The 14190-nt window shown below is 63.3% G+C and overlaps 3 non-coding genes across 3 annotated transcripts; all 3 read right to left on the bottom strand.

Annotated features, from left to right (window-relative positions):
- Positions 1-3079: 3079 nt before the first annotated feature.
- Positions 3080-3198, bottom strand: LOC131864074 (5S ribosomal RNA). Its single transcript, XR_009362965.1, has one exon. It is a non-coding gene; the product is annotated as a 5S ribosomal RNA (ribosomal RNA).
- A 5377-nt stretch (positions 3199-8575) lies between these two features.
- Positions 8576-8694, bottom strand: LOC131864063 (5S ribosomal RNA). Its single transcript, XR_009362954.1, has one exon. It is a non-coding gene; the product is annotated as a 5S ribosomal RNA (ribosomal RNA).
- Positions 8695-14071: 5377 nt separating this feature from the next.
- Positions 14072-14190, bottom strand: LOC131864051 (5S ribosomal RNA). The gene has a single exon (XR_009362943.1). It is a non-coding gene; the product is annotated as a 5S ribosomal RNA (ribosomal RNA).

Here is a 14190-nt window from a genome sequence, read left to right as displayed (position 1 = left end):
CCCACCACGGTGCGCAACGCCGGTGGGCACCCGGGAGTGCTTCGAAGTGTGCTCCAAGGTGCTGCGTGCACGTTGTCGGAGCCCGGTTTGCCCCGGGTGCGCACCTCGCGTGCACCTTCGTCGGGGTGGGCACCTTGGCTGGGTTTGCCCCGGCTGCGCTCCGAAGCGGGGTTATTGGAGCGCCGCCTCTTTTTTTGTCGGAGCGTTTGGTGGGGTTTCTCGCATTGGCTCTTCCGAGGCCCGGTTGCCACCCTGGCGCGCACGAAGTCGGAAGTAGGGTTAATTGCCCGGGTGCGCACCTTTGCCAGGGTGGGCACCTTACCTGGGCTGCGCACCAGGGCGGGCTCAAGATGGCACGCGCGTTCCGTTTTTTTCACTATCTTTCAAAACGGAAATTTTAAAATCTCCTTTTTTTTTTGCCTTTTCTGGAAATTAGTGAAGGCAGCGCATCAAAGGTGCGCACCTCGCTGCCCACCTTGGTGTGCTCTGAGGTGCGCACCCGGGAGCGCTACGAAGTGTGCTCCAAGGTGCGGCGTGCACGTTGTCGGAGCCCGGTTTGCCCCGGGTGCGCACCTCGCCTGCACCTTGGCCGGGGTGGGCACCTTGGCTGGGTTTGCCCAGGGTGCGCTCCGAAGCGGGGTTACTGGAGCGCCCCCTCTTTTTTTGTCAGAGCGTTTGGTGGGGTTTCTCGCATTGGCTCTTCCCAGGCCCGGTTGTTGGGTGCGCTCCCACCCTGGCGCGCGCGAAGTTGGAAGTTGGGTTAATTGCCCGGGCGCGCACCTTCGCCAGGGTGGGCACCTTGGTGCGCACACCTTGGCTGGGCTGCGCACCAGGGCGGGCTCAAGATGGCACCAGCATTCCCTTTTTCTCACTATCTTTCAAAACGGAAATTTTAAAATCTCGTTTTTTTTTTGCCTTTTATGGAAATTAGTGAAGGCATCGCATCAAAGGTGCGCACCTCGCTGCCCACCTTGGTGTGCTCCGAGGTGCCCACCACGGTGCGCAACGCCGGTGCGAACCCGGGAGCGCCCCGATGTGTGCTCCAAGGTGCGGCGTGCACGAAGTCGGACCCCGGTTTGCCCCGGGTGCGCACCTCGCGTGCACCTTGGTGCGCACACCTTGGCTGGGTTGCGCGGCCTGGTGGGCACCATGGTGCGCACCAAGGAGCGCTCCGAAGTGTGCTCCAAGGTGCGGCGTGCACGAAGTCGGAGCCCGGTTTGCCCCGGGTACGCACCTCGCGTGCACCTTCGCCGGGGTGGGCACCTCGGCTGGGTTGCGCGCCCTGGTGCGCACCAAGGAGCGCTCCGAAGTGTGCTCCAAGGTGCGGCGTGCACGAAGTCGGAGCCCGGTTTGCCCCGGGTGCGCACCTTCGCCGCGGTGCGCACCATGGCGTGCACGAAGTCGGAGCCCGGTTTGCCCCGGGTGCGCACCTCGCGTGCACCTTCGGCGGGGTTGCGCGCCCTGGTGGGCACCATGGTGCGCACCAAGGAGCGCTCCGAAGTGTGCTCCAAGGTGCGGCGTGCACGAAGTCGGAGCCCGGTTTGCCCCGGGTGCGCACCTCGCGTGCACCTTCGGCGGGGTTGCGCGCCCTGGTGGGCACCATGGTGCGCACCAAGGAGCGCTCCGAAGTGTGCTCCAAGGTGCGGCGTGCACGAAGTCGGAGCCCGGTTTGCCCCGGGTGCGCACCTCGCGTGCACCTTCGCCGCGGTGGGCACCATGGCGTGCACGAAGTCGGAGCCCGGTTTGCCCCGGGTGCGCACCTCGCGTGCACCTTCGCCGGGGTGGGCACCTCGGCTGGGTTGCGCGCCCTGGTGCGCACCAAGGAGCGCTCCGAAGTGTGCTCCAAGGTGCGGCGTGCACGAAGTCGGAGCCCGGTTTGCCCCGGGTGCGCACCTCGCGTGCACCTTCGCCAGGGTGGGCACCTCGGTGTGCTCCGAGGTGCGAACCCGAGAGCGCTCCGAGGTGCCCACGAAGTCGAAAGTCGGGTTAATTGCATTGTTTTCCCCGGGTGCGCTCCGAGGTGCGCAACATCGGCGCGCACCAAGGAGGGCTCCGAAGTGTGCTCCAAGGTGCGCACGATGGCGTGCACCTCTGGTGCGCACGATTCGGAGCTCGGTTTGACCGGGGTGCGCACACCTTGGCTGGGTTGCGCACCTTTTGTGCGCTCCAAGGTGCGCACGAAGTCGGAGCTCGGTTTGCCCCGGGTGCGCACCTTCGCCAGGGTGCGCACCTTGATGCGCACGCCTTGGCTGGGCTGCGCACCTTGGTGGGCGCCATGGTGCGCACCTTTCGTGCGCTCCAAGGTGCGCACGAAGTCGGAGCTCGGTTTGCCCCGGGTGCGCACCTTGGTGGGCGCCATGGTGCACTCCGAGGTGCCCAAGATTGGTGCGCACCAAGGAGCGCTCCGAAGTGCGCTCCAAGGTGCGCGCGAAGTCGAAAGTTGGGTTAATTGTCCGGTTTGCCTCGGGTGCGCACCTTGCGTGCACCTTCGCCAGGGTGGGCGCCTTGGTGCGCACACCTTGGCTGGGCTGCGCACACCTTGGCACCCGCGTTTCCTTCATTTTAAATTTTTTTTTTTTACAATCTCTCAAGTGGGAAATTCTATAATCTCAACTTTTTTTGCCTTTTCAGGAAACTTTTGAATGGAGCGCATCATTGGTGCGCTCCGAAGTGTGCTCCAAAGCTCTCTCCAGCTGCGTGCACCTGCCCCGGCCGCGCACCCGGCCCCGCCCAGCTTCGCTCACCTGTCCCGGGCGTCTGGTGCGGAACCTTAGAGTAAGAAACATCACCGTGCACCTTGGCCAACGTGCGCGACTCGACCGAGCGCGCACTGGCCGAGGTGCACACCGATTTCACCTGGGTGCGCGCGCAGCACCTCGGGCGCACCGGGGTGCGCGCACAACGCCCGGGTTGCACCGTGGCCTGTGTGCTCGGGGCGCCTCGGGTGCGCGCTCGGTGTCGCCCCCGCGCGCGCGGTAGTGCGGGCAGCGCACCCCGGCCCGGCCCGGCCCCGACGAGAACGCAAACGGGCAAAAGGTTTATTCAAATAGCATTGCGACGCCCGGCGAAAAACTAAAAAAGGGTGCAACACCGGGACTTCCCGGGAGGTCACCCATCCCAGTACTACTCCGGCCCAAGCGCGCTTAACTGCGGAGTTCTGATGGGATCCGGTGCACTAACGCTGGTATGATCGCACCCGTTATGAGCTTGTCGCAGTGTGTACTTAGCAAACCGCGACCCACGTGCGAATCCACCCCGGCCACCCACCCCCGTCGAGGTGCACACCCTCCCTCGCGAAGTGCGCCCCGTTCGCCAAGTGTGAGCCCTGCCCGGGTGCGCGCACCTTGCTAGGGCGTCGGGTGTGCACCCGGCCCGGCCTACGTGCGTGCACCTGGAGGGGGCGTCGTGTGCGTGCAGTGTCCCGTCTGCAACGCGGTGCCCACACACCACCTCGGGCGCAACGACCTGCGCTCACATGTGGGCCGAGTGCACCTTGGTGCATGTTCGGGGCGCCTCGGGTGCACGCTCGATCTTGCCCCGGTGCACCAAGGCGCTCGGTTTGCCCCGGGTGCGCACTTGGTGCAAGGTGGGCACCCAAAATAGGGATCAAGCACCAAAACACAAGTTTCGGGATGCAAAATGGGACCCAAGGACCACAAATGCGTTCCAAGACCCATGATGGGTCCACGAGAACAAAAATGTGTTCCGAGACTTAATAAACAAATATTGGGTTTTAGGAGAAGAAACATGCTCTGATGCCCAAAACGAGAATCGACCCCGAAAAGGCCACAGGCCAAAAGTGGGATGCGAGACAAAAAAAAATGGGACCCGAGGACCAAAATTGGGTTCCCAGGTCGAAGACAGGGCAACCGGACAAGAAACGACCTCTAAGGCTCGAAATGAGTCCCGGCGACTAAAACTTGACAAGAAGCACCCATCAGGCACCCAACTCGACACCCATGGGATGCCGACCCACCCGGGCTTCCACCTAGCACACCTTGGCACCCACCCACCCTCGCACCCAACCTCGCACCCAACTTAGCACCTTTGAACCCACATTGGCACTCACCCTGACCCTGGCACCTTGGAACCCACATTGGCACTCACCTTGACCCTGGCACCCACCTTTGCACTCACCTTGGGACCCACCCTGGCTCCCACCTCGGCACCCACCCAGACACCCACCTTGGTTCCTTGGCACCCACCTTGGATCCTTGGCACCCACCCCGACACCCACCTTGGCACGCAACTTGGCTACTTGCCACCCATCTTGGCTCCTTGACGCCCACCCCGACAACCACCCCGTGACCTACCCTGGCTAGGGTTGGTGCACACCCACCCTGGTGCCCACCTTGGCACCCACCCTATGACCCACCTTGGCACGCACCTTAGTACCCACCCCGTTACCCACCCTAGGACCCACCCCGTGACCCACCTTGGCCAGGGTGGGTGCCTTGGTGCGCACAACTTGCCTGGGCTGCACACCAGGGCGGGCTCAAGATGGCACCCGCGTTCCGTTTTTTTCACTATCTTTCAAAACGGAAATTTTAAAATCTCATTTTTTTCTTTTTTTTGCCTTTTCTGGAAATTAGTGAAGGCAGCGCATCAAAGGTGCGCAATGCTGGTGCGAACCCGGGAGCGCTCCGATGTGTGCTCCAAGGTGCGGCGTGCACGAAGTCCGAGCCCGGTTTGCCCCGGGTGCGCACCTCGCGTGCACCTTCGCCGGGGTGAGCACCTTGGCTGGGTTGCGCGCCCTGGTGCGTACCAAGGAGCGCTCTGAAGTGTGCTCCAAGGTGCGGCGTGCACGAAGTCGGAGCCCGGTTTGCCCCGGGTGTGCACCTCGGGTGCGCACCTCGCGTGCACCTTCGCTGCGGTGGGCACCTTGGCTGGGTTGCGCGCCTTGGTGGGCACCATGCAGTGCACGAAGTCGGAGCCCGGTTTGCCCCGGGCGCGCACCTCCGCCAGGGTGGGCACCTTGGTGCGCACAACTTGCCTGGGCTGCGCACCAGGAAGGGCTCAAGATGGCACCCGCGTTCCGTTTTTTTCACTATCTTTCAGAACGGAAATTTTAAAATATCGTTTTTTTTTGCCTTTTCTGGAAATTAGTGAAGGCAGCGCATCAAAGGTGCGCAACGCTGGTGCGAACCTGGGAGCGCTCCGATGTGTGCTCCAAGGTGCGGCGTGCACAAAGTCGGAGCCCGGTTTGCCCCGGGTGCGCCCTGGTGGGCACCATGGTGCGCACCAAGGAGCGCTCCGAAGTGTGCTCCAAGGTGCGGCCTGCACGAAGTCGGAGCCCGGTTTGCCCCGGGTGTGCACCTCGGGTGGGCACCTTGGTGCGCATGCCTTGCCTGGGCTGCGCACCAGGGCGGGCTCAAGATGGCACCCGCGTTCCTTTTTTTTCACTATCTTTCAAAACGGAAATTTTAAAATCTCATTTTTTTTTGCCTTTTTCTGGAAATTAGTGAAGGCAGCGCATCAAAGGTGCGCACCTCGCTGCCCACCACGGTGCGCAACGCCGGTGGGCACCCGGGAGTGCTTCGAAGTGTGCTCCAAGGTGCTGCGTGCACGTTGTCGGAGCCCGGTTTGCCCCGGGTGCGCACCTCGCGTGCACCTTCGTCGGGGTGGGCACCTTGGCTGGGTTTGCCCCGGCTGCGCTCCGAAGCGGGGTTATTGGAGCGCCGCCTCTTTTTTTGTCGGAGCGTTTGGTGGGGTTTCTCGCATTGGCTCTTCCGAGGCCCGGTTGCCACCCTGGCGCGCACGAAGTCGGAAGTAGGGTTAATTGCCCGGGTGCGCACCTTTGCCAGGGTGGGCACCTTACCTGGGCTGCGCACCAGGGCGGGCTCAAGATGGCACGCGCGTTCCGTTTTTTTCACTATCTTTCAAAACGGAAATTTTAAAATCTCCTTTTTTTTTTGCCTTTTCTGGAAATTAGTGAAGGCAGCGCATCAAAGGTGCGCACCTCGCTGCCCACCTTGGTGTGCTCTGAGGTGCGCACCCGGGAGCGCTACGAAGTGTGCTCCAAGGTGCGGCGTGCACGTTGTCGGAGCCCGGTTTGCCCCGGGTGCGCACCTCGCCTGCACCTTGGCCGGGGTGGGCACCTTGGCTGGGTTTGCCCAGGGTGCGCTCCGAAGCGGGGTTACTGGAGCGCCCCCTCTTTTTTTGTCAGAGCGTTTGGTGGGGTTTCTCGCATTGGCTCTTCCCAGGCCCGGTTGTTGGGTGCGCTCCCACCCTGGCGCGCGCGAAGTTGGAAGTTGGGTTAATTGCCCGGGCGCGCACCTTCGCCAGGGTGGGCACCTTGGTGCGCACACCTTGGCTGGGCTGCGCACCAGGGCGGGCTCAAGATGGCACCAGCATTCCCTTTTTCTCACTATCTTTCAAAACGGAAATTTTAAAATCTCGTTTTTTTTTTGCCTTTTATGGAAATTAGTGAAGGCATCGCATCAAAGGTGCGCACCTCGCTGCCCACCTTGGTGTGCTCCGAGGTGCCCACCACGGTGCGCAACGCCGGTGCGAACCCGGGAGCGCCCCGATGTGTGCTCCAAGGTGCGGCGTGCACGAAGTCGGACCCCGGTTTGCCCCGGGTGCGCACCTCGCGTGCACCTTGGTGCGCACACCTTGGCTGGGTTGCGCGGCCTGGTGGGCACCATGGTGCGCACCAAGGAGCGCTCCGAAGTGTGCTCCAAGGTGCGGCGTGCACGAAGTCGGAGCCCGGTTTGCCCCGGGTACGCACCTCGCGTGCACCTTCGCCGGGGTGGGCACCTCGGCTGGGTTGCGCGCCCTGGTGCGCACCAAGGAGCGCTCCGAAGTGTGCTCCAAGGTGCGGCGTGCACGAAGTCGGAGCCCGGTTTGCCCCGGGTGCGCACCTTCGCCGCGGTGCGCACCATGGCGTGCACGAAGTCGGAGCCCGGTTTGCCCCGGGTGCGCACCTCGCGTGCACCTTCGGCGGGGTTGCGCGCCCTGGTGGGCACCATGGTGCGCACCAAGGAGCGCTCCGAAGTGTGCTCCAAGGTGCGGCGTGCACGAAGTCGGAGCCCGGTTTGCCCCGGGTGCGCACCTCGCGTGCACCTTCGGCGGGGTTGCGCGCCCTGGTGGGCACCATGGTGCGCACCAAGGAGCGCTCCGAAGTGTGCTCCAAGGTGCGGCGTGCACGAAGTCGGAGCCCGGTTTGCCCCGGGTGCGCACCTTGCGTGCACCTTCGCCGCGGTGGGCACCATGGCGTGCACGAAGTCGGAGCCCGGTTTGCCCCGGGTGCGCACCTCGCGTGCACCTTCGCCGGGGTGGGCACCTCGGCTGGGTTGCGCGCCCTGGTGCGCACCAAGGAGCGCTCCGAAGTGTGCTCCAAGGTGCGGCGTGCACGAAGTCGGAGCCCGGTTTGCCCCGGGTGCGCACCTCGCGTGCACCTTCGCCAGGGTGGGCACCTCGGTGTGCTCCGAGGTGCGAACCCGAGAGCGCTCCGAGGTGCCCACGAAGTCGAAAGTCGGGTTAATTGCATTGTTTTCCCCGGGTGCGCTCCGAGGTGCGCAACATCGGCGCGCACCAAGGAGGGCTCCGAAGTGTGCTCCAAGGTGCGCACGATGGCGTGCACCTCTGGTGCGCACGATTCGGAGCTCGGTTTGACCGGGGTGCGCACACCTTGGCTGGGTTGCGCACCTTTTGTGCGCTCCAAGGTGCGCACGAAGTCGGAGCTCGGTTTGCCCCGGGTGCGCACCTTCGCCAGGGTGCGCACCTTGATGCGCACGCCTTGGCTGGGCTGCGCACCTTGGTGGGCGCCATGGTGCGCACCTTTCGTGCGCTCCAAGGTGCGCACGAAGTCGGAGCTCGGTTTGCCCCGGGTGCGCACCTTGGTGGGCGCCATGGTGCACTCCGAGGTGCCCAAGATTGGTGCGCACCAAGGAGCGCTCCGAAGTGCGCTCCAAGGTGCGCGCGAAGTCGAAAGTTGGGTTAATTGTCCGGTTTGCCTCGGGTGCGCACCTTGCGTGCACCTTCGCCAGGGTGGGCGCCTTGGTGCGCACACCTTGGCTGGGCTGCGCACACCTTGGCACCCGCGTTTCCTTCATTTTAAATTTTTTTTTTTTACAATCTCTCAAGTGGGAAATTCTATAATCTCAACTTTTTTTGCCTTTTCAGGAAACTTTTGAATGGAGCGCATCATTGGTGCGCTCCGAAGTGTGCTCCAAAGCTCTCTCCAGCTGCGTGCACCTGCCCCGGCCGCGCACCCGGCCCCGCCCAGCTTCGCTCACCTGTCCCGGGCGTCTGGTGCGGAACCTTAGAGTAAGAAACATCACCGTGCACCTTGGCCAACGTGCGCGACTCGACCGAGCGCGCACTGGCCGAGGTGCACACCGATTTCACCTGGGTGCGCGCGCAGCACCTCGGGCGCACCGGGGTGCGCGCACAACGCCCGGGTTGCACCGTGGCCTGTGTGCTCGGGGCGCCTCGGGTGCGCGCTCGGTGTCGCCCCCGCGCGCGCGGTAGTGCGGGCAGCGCACCCCGGCCCGGCCCGGCCCCGACGAGAACGCAAACGGGCAAAAGGTTTATTCAAATAGCATTGCGACGCCCGGCGAAAAACTAAAAAAGGGTGCAACACCGGGACTTCCCGGGAGGTCACCCATCCCAGTACTACTCCGGCCCAAGCGCGCTTAACTGCGGAGTTCTGATGGGATCCGGTGCACTAACGCTGGTATGATCGCACCCGTTATGAGCTTGTCGCAGTGTGTACTTAGCAAACCGCGACCCACGTGCGAATCCACCCCGGCCACCCACCCCCGTCGAGGTGCACACCCTCCCTCGCGAAGTGCGCCCCGTTCGCCAAGTGTGAGCCCTGCCCGGGTGCGCGCACCTTGCTAGGGCGTCGGGTGTGCACCCGGCCCGGCCTACGTGCGTGCACCTGGAGGGGGCGTCGTGTGCGTGCAGTGTCCCGTCTGCAACGCGGTGCCCACACACCACCTCGGGCGCAACGACCTGCGCTCACATGTGGGCCGAGTGCACCTTGGTGCATGTTCGGGGCGCCTCGGGTGCACGCTCGATCTTGCCCCGGTGCACCAAGGCGCTCGGTTTGCCCCGGGTGCGCACTTGGTGCAAGGTGGGCACCCAAAATAGGGATCAAGCACCAAAACACAAGTTTCGGGATGCAAAATGGGACCCAAGGACCACAAATGCGTTCCAAGACCCATGATGGGTCCACGAGAACAAAAATGTGTTCCGAGACTTAATAAACAAATATTGGGTTTTAGGAGAAGAAACATGCTCTGATGCCCAAAACGAGAATCGACCCCGAAAAGGCCACAGGCCAAAAGTGGGATGCGAGACAAAAAAAAATGGGACCCGAGGACCAAAATTGGGTTCCCAGGTCGAAGACAGGGCAACCGGACAAGAAACGACCTCTAAGGCTCGAAATGAGTCCCGGCGACTAAAACTTGACAAGAAGCACCCATCAGGCACCCAACTCGACACCCATGGGATGCCGACCCACCCGGGCTTCCACCTAGCACACCTTGGCACCCACCCACCCTCGCACCCAACCTCGCACCCAACTTAGCACCTTTGAACCCACATTGGCACTCACCCTGACCCTGGCACCTTGGAACCCACATTGGCACTCACCTTGACCCTGGCACCCACCTTTGCACTCACCTTGGGACCCACCCTGGCTCCCACCTCGGCACCCACCCAGACACCCACCTTGGTTCCTTGGCACCCACCTTGGATCCTTGGCACCCACCCCGACACCCACCTTGGCACGCAACTTGGCTACTTGCCACCCATCTTGGCTCCTTGACGCCCACCCCGACAACCACCCCGTGACCTACCCTGGCTAGGGTTGGTGCACACCCACCCTGGTGCCCACCTTGGCACCCACCCTATGACCCACCTTGGCACGCACCTTAGTACCCACCCCGTTACCCACCCTAGGACCCACCCCGTGACCCACCTTGGCCAGGGTGGGTGCCTTGGTGCGCACAACTTGCCTGGGCTGCACACCAGGGCGGGCTCAAGATGGCACCCGCGTTCCGTTTTTTTCACTATCTTTCAAAACGGAAATTTTAAAATCTCATTTTTTTCTTTTTTTTGCCTTTTCTGGAAATTAGTGAAGGCAGCGCATCAAAGGTGCGCAATGCTGGTGCGAACCCGGGAGCGCTCCGATGTGTGCTCCAAGGTGCGGCGTGCACGAAGTCCGAGCCCGGTTTGCCCCGGGTGCGCACCTCGCGTGCACCTTCGCCGGGGTGAGCACCTTGGCTGGGTTGCGCGCCCTGGTGCGTACCAAGGAGCGCTCTGAAGTGTGCTCCAAGGTGCGGCGTGCACGAAGTCGGAGCCCGGTTTGCCCCGGGTGTGCACCTCGGGTGCGCACCTCGCGTGCACCTTCGCTGCGGTGGGCACCTTGGCTGGGTTGCGCGCCTTGGTGGGCACCATGCAGTGCACGAAGTCGGAGCCCGGTTTGCCCCGGGCGCGCACCTCCGCCAGGGTGGGCACCTTGGTGCGCACAACTTGCCTGGGCTGCGCACCAGGAAGGGCTCAAGATGGCACCCGCGTTCCGTTTTTTTCACTATCTTTCAGAACGGAAATTTTAAAATATCGTTTTTTTTTGCCTTTTCTGGAAATTAGTGAAGGCAGCGCATCAAAGGTGCGCAACGCTGGTGCGAACCTGGGAGCGCTCCGATGTGTGCTCCAAGGTGCGGCGTGCACAAAGTCGGAGCCCGGTTTGCCCCGGGTGCGCCCTGGTGGGCACCATGGTGCGCACCAAGGAGCGCTCCGAAGTGTGCTCCAAGGTGCGGCCTGCACGAAGTCGGAGCCCGGTTTGCCCCGGGTGTGCACCTCGGGTGGGCACCTTGGTGCGCATGCCTTGCCTGGGCTGCGCACCAGGGCGGGCTCAAGATGGCACCCGCGTTCCTTTTTTTTCACTATCTTTCAAAACGGAAATTTTAAAATCTCATTTTTTTTTGCCTTTTTCTGGAAATTAGTGAAGGCAGCGCATCAAAGGTGCGCACCTCGCTGCCCACCACGGTGCGCAACGCCGGTGGGCACCCGGGAGTGCTTCGAAGTGTGCTCCAAGGTGCTGCGTGCACGTTGTCGGAGCCCGGTTTGCCCCGGGTGCGCACCTCGCGTGCACCTTCGTCGGGGTGGGCACCTTGGCTGGGTTTGCCCCGGCTGCGCTCCGAAGCGGGGTTATTGGAGCGCCGCCTCTTTTTTTGTCGGAGCGTTTGGTGGGGTTTCTCGCATTGGCTCTTCCGAGGCCCGGTTGCCACCCTGGCGCGCACGAAGTCGGAAGTAGGGTTAATTGCCCGGGTGCGCACCTTTGCCAGGGTGGGCACCTTACCTGGGCTGCGCACCAGGGCGGGCTCAAGATGGCACGCGCGTTCCGTTTTTTTCACTATCTTTCAAAACGGAAATTTTAAAATCTCCTTTTTTTTTTGCCTTTTCTGGAAATTAGTGAAGGCAGCGCATCAAAGGTGCGCACCTCGCTGCCCACCTTGGTGTGCTCTGAGGTGCGCACCCGGGAGCGCTACGAAGTGTGCTCCAAGGTGCGGCGTGCACGTTGTCGGAGCCCGGTTTGCCCCGGGTGCGCACCTCGCCTGCACCTTGGCCGGGGTGGGCACCTTGGCTGGGTTTGCCCAGGGTGCGCTCCGAAGCGGGGTTACTGGAGCGCCCCCTCTTTTTTTGTCAGAGCGTTTGGTGGGGTTTCTCGCATTGGCTCTTCCCAGGCCCGGTTGTTGGGTGCGCTCCCACCCTGGCGCGCGCGAAGTTGGAAGTTGGGTTAATTGCCCGGGCGCGCACCTTCGCCAGGGTGGGCACCTTGGTGCGCACACCTTGGCTGGGCTGCGCACCAGGGCGGGCTCAAGATGGCACCAGCATTCCCTTTTTCTCACTATCTTTCAAAACGGAAATTTTAAAATCTCGTTTTTTTTTTGCCTTTTATGGAAATTAGTGAAGGCATCGCATCAAAGGTGCGCACCTCGCTGCCCACCTTGGTGTGCTCCGAGGTGCCCACCACGGTGCGCAACGCCGGTGCGAACCCGGGAGCGCCCCGATGTGTGCTCCAAGGTGCGGCGTGCACGAAGTCGGACCCCGGTTTGCCCCGGGTGCGCACCTCGCGTGCACCTTGGTGCGCACACCTTGGCTGGGTTGCGCGGCCTGGTGGGCACCATGGTGCGCACCAAGGAGCGCTCCGAAGTGTGCTCCAAGGTGCGGCGTGCACGAAGTCGGAGCCCGGTTTGCCCCGGGTACGCACCTCGCGTGCACCTTCGCCGGGGTGGGCACCTCGGCTGGGTTGCGCGCCCTGGTGCGCACCAAGGAGCGCTCCGAAGTGTGCTCCAAGGTGCGGCGTGCACGAAGTCGGAGCCCGGTTTGCCCCGGGTGCGCACCTTCGCCGCGGTGCGCACCATGGCGTGCACGAAGTCGGAGCCCGGTTTGCCCCGGGTGCGCACCTCGCGTGCACCTTCGGCGGGGTTGCGCGCCCTGGTGGGCACCATGGTGCGCACCAAGGAGCGCTCCGAAGTGTGCTCCAAGGTGCGGCGTGCACGAAGTCGGAGCCCGGTTTGCCCCGGGTGCGCACCTCGCGTGCACCTTCGGCGGGGTTGCGCGCCCTGGTGGGCACCATGGTGCGCACCAAGGAGCGCTCCGAAGTGTGCTCCAAGGTGCGGCGTGCACGAAGTCGGAGCCCGGTTTGCCCCGGGTGCGCACCTCGCGTGCACCTTCGCCGCGGTGGGCACCATGGCGTGCACGAAGTCGGAGCCCGGTTTGCCCCGGGTGCGCACCTCGCGTGCACCTTCGCCGGGGTGGGCACCTCGGCTGGGTTGCGCGCCCTGGTGCGCACCAAGGAGCGCTCCGAAGTGTGCTCCAAGGTGCGGCGTGCACGAAGTCGGAGCCCGGTTTGCCCCGGGTGCGCACCTCGCGTGCACCTTCGCCAGGGTGGGCACCTCGGTGTGCTCCGAGGTGCGAACCCGAGAGCGCTCCGAGGTGCCCACGAAGTCGAAAGTCGGGTTAATTGCATTGTTTTCCCCGGGTGCGCTCCGAGGTGCGCAACATCGGCGCGCACCAAGGAGGGCTCCGAAGTGTGCTCCAAGGTGCGCACGATGGCGTGCACCTCTGGTGCGCACGATTCGGAGCTCGGTTTGACCGGGGTGCGCACACCTTGGCTGGGTTGCGCACCTTTTGTGCGCTCCAAGGTGCGCACGAAGTCGGAGCTCGGTTTGCCCCGGGTGCGCACCTTCGCCAGGGTGCGCACCTTGATGCGCACGCCTTGGCTGGGCTGCGCACCTTGGTGGGCGCCATGGTGCGCACCTTTCGTGCGCTCCAAGGTGCGCACGAAGTCGGAGCTCGGTTTGCCCCGGGTGCGCACCTTGGTGGGCGCCATGGTGCACTCCGAGGTGCCCAAGATTGGTGCGCACCAAGGAGCGCTCCGAAGTGCGCTCCAAGGTGCGCGCGAAGTCGAAAGTTGGGTTAATTGTCCGGTTTGCCTCGGGTGCGCACCTTGCGTGCACCTTCGCCAGGGTGGGCGCCTTGGTGCGCACACCTTGGCTGGGCTGCGCACACCTTGGCACCCGCGTTTCCTTCATTTTAAATTTTTTTTTTTTACAATCTCTCAAGTGGGAAATTCTATAATCTCAACTTTTTTTGCCTTTTCAGGAAACTTTTGAATGGAGCGCATCATTGGTGCGCTCCGAAGTGTGCTCCAAAGCTCTCTCCAGCTGCGTGCACCTGCCCCGGCCGCGCACCCGGCCCCGCCCAGCTTCGCTCACCTGTCCCGGGCGTCTGGTGCGGAACCTTAGAGTAAGAAACATCACCGTGCACCTTGGCCAACGTGCGCGACTCGACCGAGCGCGCACTGGCCGAGGTGCACACCGATTTCACCTGGGTGCGCGCGCAGCACCTCGGGCGCACCGGGGTGCGCGCACAACGCCCGGGTTGCACCGTGGCCTGTGTGCTCGGGGCGCCTCGGGTGCGCGCTCGGTGTCGCCCCCGCGCGCGCGGTAGTGCGGGCAGCGCACCCCGGCCCGGCCCGGCCCCGACGAGAACGCAAACGGGCAAAAGGTTTATTCAAATAGCATTGCGACGCCCGGCGAAAAACTAAAAAAGGGTGCAACACCGGGACTTCCCGGGAGGTCACCCATCCCAGTACTACTCCGGCCCAAGCGCGCTTAACTGCGGAGTTCTGATGGGATCCGGTGCACTAACGCTGGTATGATCGCACCC

This window comes from Cryptomeria japonica, unplaced genomic scaffold, assembly GCF_030272615.1.
Source record: "Cryptomeria japonica unplaced genomic scaffold, Sugi_1.0 HiC_scaffold_76, whole genome shotgun sequence".
Lineage (NCBI taxonomy): Eukaryota > Viridiplantae > Streptophyta > Pinopsida > Cupressales > Cupressaceae > Cryptomeria > Cryptomeria japonica.
The sequence above is the reverse complement of the archived record's forward strand: the minus strand, read 5'-3'. Positions and strand labels throughout refer to the sequence as shown.